General features: G+C 29.8%; 1 long non-coding RNA gene across 2 annotated transcripts; it reads right to left on the reverse strand.

Moving 5' to 3' along the window:
- Positions 1–487: 487 nt before the first annotated feature.
- On the reverse strand, positions 488–1,842 carry LOC135139392 (uncharacterized). Of its 2 annotated transcripts, none has more exons than XR_010282150.1 (5): positions 1,521–1,842; positions 1,377–1,465; positions 1,271–1,293; positions 1,145–1,213; positions 488–1,093 (listed from the first exon to the last, which is right to left on the reverse strand). It is a non-coding gene; the product is annotated as an uncharacterized LOC135139392 (long non-coding RNA). The 2 variants fall into 2 exon arrangements; XR_010282149.1 differs by having other exon boundaries at positions 494–1,093; positions 1,150–1,213; positions 1,521–1,834.
- Between the last annotated feature and the right edge of the window lie 4,176 nt (positions 1,843–6,018).

Below are 6,018 nucleotides of genomic sequence, written 5' to 3' on the forward strand. Positions count from 1 at the left end.
GACTAAGAAAACTAGGCATAATAATCTGAGTTAGAACATAAAAGAATTGGAATATTCTTTTAAAGAAATTTATTTATTTGATTGATAGGCAACCAATATTACAACAATACAACCTAAACTTTATTCTTCATGTTGGCAATTCTGTATCTGTCCCCTCCACCCCTAAAGAAACATATCTGACATCTTGACATCATTTATTTTGTCAAGGTCTGGGTCTAACACATCGGTCCCTTCGAGCGTCCCTTGTCATCTTATTTCTGCTTGTCAAACTTTTGGAATCAGCTTTTTCAATGGTAAATTATTGATTTATCAATAACCACAAATAACAAATCCCCAGTAACATTTTATATGTAATAAATATTGAAGTTCTAACATTTAAATAATATGGGTAACGACAGATTTTTTTTTTTAAAATCAATATTGGTTTTAAATATTGAATATATATTTATTTTCAATGTTTAATACTTATTTAGTTCAGAACATTTAATAAATGTTCTTCATATGAAAGGGGGTATGGATATAAAAAAAAACTTGTATGGAATACAATATAATATTTATTAAATACAAAAATACATTGTCACTGGAAATAACAGTGTATTTGAAACGTTGCGGCAATATGTATACATTTAAAAATTATTTGTCCTAGAACCAATTCGTTGAAAATTTGTACCGGGTGATTTTTTTTTAATTTCTGCTTTTTTTTCAGTTTCACTGCTTATGTCAGCAGTGAAACTGAAACTGCTGGCATAAGCTTCATGGGCAGAAATTTAAAAAATCACCTGATGTGAAACACAATATAAATTTTTTAAACATAAAAATACACTGCCAACTTACAATGAAATAAAAATACATTGTCAATGGAAATAACAATGTTCTGCTACATTTCAATCGTTATACAGAAATATTTATTTAATAATTATTTGCTCTATAACCGATTCATTGAAAAGCGATATAATTAATTAAAATAAAAAAAATCATACCTCATGTTTTTTTCGATGAGAATTCACTCTTGCTTTTGTCTGCGCTTAATGAGGTCCTACCATTTTTTAAATTTCAGCAGTTGTGGCGTTTTTGTGACGTTTCCGTGTGGTACCTACAATTAAATTAACTTACAAATTTCGTAATTTTTAAAAAATCACATAACTTTACATATTGTAGCCTTGTTAATTGTGAGTTCACTAAAAGAGAGCTTATTTTTTCCTTGCCCTGAAAACTTGAAAGCAATTTGGTTCATTATTAATAATTTCTTCAAAATTGTATAGGTACCTACATGTTTTTTTACATCTTCTCTTCCTGGAAAATAAACATTATTATCAGTCTGAAACTAACTAGTTTATAAATACTAGGAGTTAATAATAAGAATAATAAATGCTTACCAATTCATTCAATTTCTGCGTATCTCCCGCAATTTCTAACTGGATTTCTTCTTTTTTTTGGTTGCGCCCGGACATTCATCATTTTGTTTCTACATTCATAATGTGCTTATATTCAGGAATATTAAACCTCTTAAATATACTTACGTGTTGAGAAATTGCATTTTCTGCATTGCTTGTAGAAGTGAGGTTATGTAGAATTAGTACTGTTTTCTTGACAAAACGGTATTTACTACACTATTCTGAATTTATCGCAGTACCGATAATCACAATTCACAATAGAACAAACACCATGAACTTACAGAAAATACTTTTTGAACCACCAACAACAACAGAAAATATGTATATGTTGCACATTGCGCAAACGCGTTCCAGCAGAGCAAGCGCAAATTTAAGTAAGTTTTACAAAAATGATGAATAAAATTATTATTTTTTGTTCGCAAAAATAAAAAAAATATTACTTTTTAATGAGCAATTAATAGTGTGCAACACGATATTTCGAATAGTGTCAATTTCACAATAGGTGGTATTTTTTCAAATCAATTTTTAATATTGCTCCGATAAAAACCCTATGACATAAATTACCTACAAGTTGTCCCAACATGGTACTTTTTTTTCATTTTTGTTGTTCGGTATCTTGATAAAAAGACATTTCATAAATATGTATATAATATGTGTTGAAATTCATATATAAATTTATAAATATAAAATGAATATTATATAAATATTTGTAATATCTAATCAACATTTAATATTATATCAATCTTATATAAATATTAGAAAAATATTGCTTGCTACTGGGGAAAGTTTTTTCAGGATTACTCCAACATTCCGGCGTCAATAACTGCGAAATTATCAGACGAGCAGAACTATGCTCTGCAACTTTTTATAGAAAAACAAAATCAGGTGATAGAAAATAAAAATCAGATGATAGAAATCAAAAAGCAAGAATTGGAATTACAATGATTTAAATTGAAATCCCAAATAAAAGAACTTGAGGATCGTTTGGTAAGTTAACGTGTTTTTTAGTATTTTAAAAAATTATCATTGTTTTTTTTTTAGCGTGAAGCAAATTATAAAGTCTTGTTATCTCAAAAACTTTTGAGTGTACGGAGTTTCATACATTATATTAGAGATGTAGTCCTCTGTAAGACTAAGGGATCGTACGATGAGAAATTTCAAGCGTTAGGCTCTAAGCATCCCAAACTCCTTGAAGAATGGAAAATTGACAAAAACGAATATTTCAATATCTATAAAGGATTAATGAAAAAATTAAATATGTATGCGCATCCGTTTTTCGATTGTGAAGAAGTTTTTATACTGAGCGAAGACCCAGATATATTAAACAATAGTGAGTTACAACTAATTGGTTTCATCTGGTCATCCGTACCCCTACATCCAAAAAATTTGTTAATAAGAAAATTAGATAAAGAAGTTATTTGTTTGTCTGAGTTTATTAAGCAATAAGAATTATAATGATTATACAAAAATATGTTTTATTTTCATTGTGTGCTGTTCAAAAAAAGTGAATAATTAACGTAATGTTAAATCAATGATGATCACAAACGATTAATTAGTTTTATTATTTGATCGATAAGACCACATTTAAATCCGAAAACTGTCAAGTCAAATTTATCAGATTTAACTAATGTATTCGAAATATCATCAAATTCATAATACATTTTATCTTTAAAGAAATATAAATTTCTATATCTGAATACTCCGCTTATATTTGGAGGTATTCCAGCAAATAATTCTGAAATAAGGCCATTTTTCTTTGATCTAAACAGACACTCATCAAACTCAATGTACAAGACTTTATCATAAAATATATATGTTTTTCCAGAATAAGTTCTAAATATTGCATCAATTCTTTTTCCTTTTGGTATTCCTAAATTTTCAATAGATTGACCATTATATCCACTTTTAACATTAAAACTTGGAAAATCAATTAAATAATATAAATTTTTGACAACTATTAAAACATCACCTGAAGGTCTTTGATAAATATGTGAAATTTCTTGAAAATCAACTGGCAAAAAATATAAATAATCTTTAATTAATTTCGGTTCTTTATTATTATTATTATTATTATTATTATTATTATTATTAAGTAGTAAGTTGACCAACAGGTCAAAGCCCAATTACAGGTCAACTATAAAACGCCTTAACATGAAGAAAGGAAGAAATACTGCAGCTACAATTACTGGAGTTCTTAGATAAGAGTTCAGCATGCCAAGGCGATATCAAAACTGAATTAAATATGTAAATAAAATAGTAAAAAAAAAATAAATAAATAAAAAAAAATAAGGAACTAATACTAGACAAAGTTATCTAAACATATCAAAGACATACGGATCTAAGTTATACTGGTGACACATTTCATAGACTGGAGAGTGTTTTTCGATATTTAGACGAGGAGTTGGAAGATAAAAACATTGATTAGATCGAGATGACATTCTAGGTACCAAGATGAATATCTTACCAAGAAGATCAGTGCAATCAACGTGAAAATTTATCACATTACGAAGAAATTTTAACGAGGCGATACACCGTCTAGTACTTAAGGCTTCTACTTTAAATCGTTCTAACAAGACAGAGTGAGGAATACCTCTGACTGGATAAACACCATCCTCCTTAAATGCTGTATATTTTAAAAAACGTCGTTGTATGTTTTCCAGATGGTTAATACGATTTTGTGTGAAAGGAGCCCAAACAATACATGCATACTCGAGCTTTGAGCGAACGTAAGCAAAGTACAGCAGTCGCAAGCTATCAACCTGTGTAAAATCTCTACCACACCTTATAATAAAACCAAGTGACCTGAAAGCACTATTACATATATGTTCCACATGATTAGCAAAACTGAGCTTACAATCAAAAATGACACCTAGATCTTTAAATGTATCCACTCTAGCAAGACTCATGTTGTTTAATTTATAGTCGAATTGAATTTGTGTGCACTTATTGGTAATGGTCATTATGTGACATTTCTTATAGTTCACTGGGAGTAAGTTAGACAAACTAAATTCATGAAACCTATTTAAATCATCTTGCAACAAGATGCAGTCCTTTATGGTTGAGACGTCTTTATAAATCTTAAGATCGTCAGCATATATTAAAACGTTAGATTTTATGTTCTTAACAATGTCGTTAATGTAAACAATAAACAGAAGAGGGCCCAGCACGGAGCCCTGAGGCACCCCCGAGGGAACAGTCTTTTTATCGACTCGTGTTCATAATATGTAACGCACTGTAACCTATTAGATAGATATGATTCAATTAAATTAACTAATGAAACAGAGAGACCAATATTACTTAATTTTGCCAATAGAATTACATGATTTAATTTATCAAATGCCTTAGAATAATCAGTGTATACTACATCTACCTGGAGCTTGGAATCAAGCGAGTCAGCTGCAAATTGAGTAAATGTGCATAAATTTGTAACCGTGGATCGACCGTTGACAAACCCATGTTGACATTCACTAATTACATTTCTGAAATTAAAAAGAAGATGCTTGTGTAATATTATTTCAAAAACTTTTGAAAAATTACAGATTAATGATATGGGCCTGTAATTTTCAATTAAATACATTTCTTTCGCCAGTTTTAAAAATTGGAGATACTATTGATAGTTTCCATATTTCAGGAAATTTACAGGTTCTTAGAATTAAATTAAAAAGAATTGTTAGAGGTGGAGTTAGTATACAGGCACAATCTGTCAGAATAAAGCCTGGAATATTGTCATGTCCTGAACACATATTAGGTTTGATCTTTTTCAAAGCGTTTAGAACATCTGATTCCGAGATAGTGTTTAGATTTATTATTGGGTTTAACATTTGATAATCAGCAAAGTCGTCAGCGTTATTCACGGTGCAATTATTATAATTACTGGAAAAATATTCTGCAAATGCATTGACAATATCATCAGGTTTGTTAAGAAGTTTATTTGAGTAGCTCAGCTGCGAAGGTATACCCCTATGCCTACTAAGGTTGTTTACATGGGACCAAAATTTACTGGGATTAGATTTAATATTCACCTCAACGTTAGTTATATATCGTTTGTATTCTAAGTCGATGTCACGTTTTATCTCAGACCGTATCTTTTTAAACTTGCTATGTACCTCAGTTTCATTGATAGTTGATTTAAGCTTACGGTGTAGGGTGTTTTTAAGTTTCAATTTCTTTATAATGACTGGAGTAAACCAAGGCGGAAAGCATATTTTACGGGAACGACGAGTTTTGGGAACATGTAAGTTGAGTGCATTATTTAGTTTATCGTAAAATATACCAGAAGCAATATTAATATCACTAATGCTGTTAAGTTCAGTCCAGTTGATTTTCATTATCTCTTTATACAAATTTGGGTAATCAGCTTGTCGAAAGTTCCAGTGGGCATTAACTATTCCACTGTGACTAATTGAGTTGTTTTTTTTTGCCACGCTGAGTTTTTGAGATAATCAGAGAGGGATGGTGAACATCCTCATCCACTGAAGAGTCATCACACTTATCAACAGAACAATAAAAACTACCAATAACCAAGTCAAGACAACGTTCATTAATATTATTAACGTTATTGTACTGTTTGTAGTTGCAGAAATTGAGAAAATTGAACAGGGATGAAATTTTTCTGTTACTTGTC

Source organism: Zophobas morio, unplaced genomic scaffold (genome assembly GCF_036711695.1).
Source record: "Zophobas morio isolate AGI-343-1 ecotype UQ-CSIRO unplaced genomic scaffold, CSIRO_AGI_Zmor_V1 ptg000031l, whole genome shotgun sequence".
Taxonomy (NCBI): Eukaryota; Metazoa; Arthropoda; class Insecta; order Coleoptera; family Tenebrionidae; genus Zophobas; species Zophobas morio.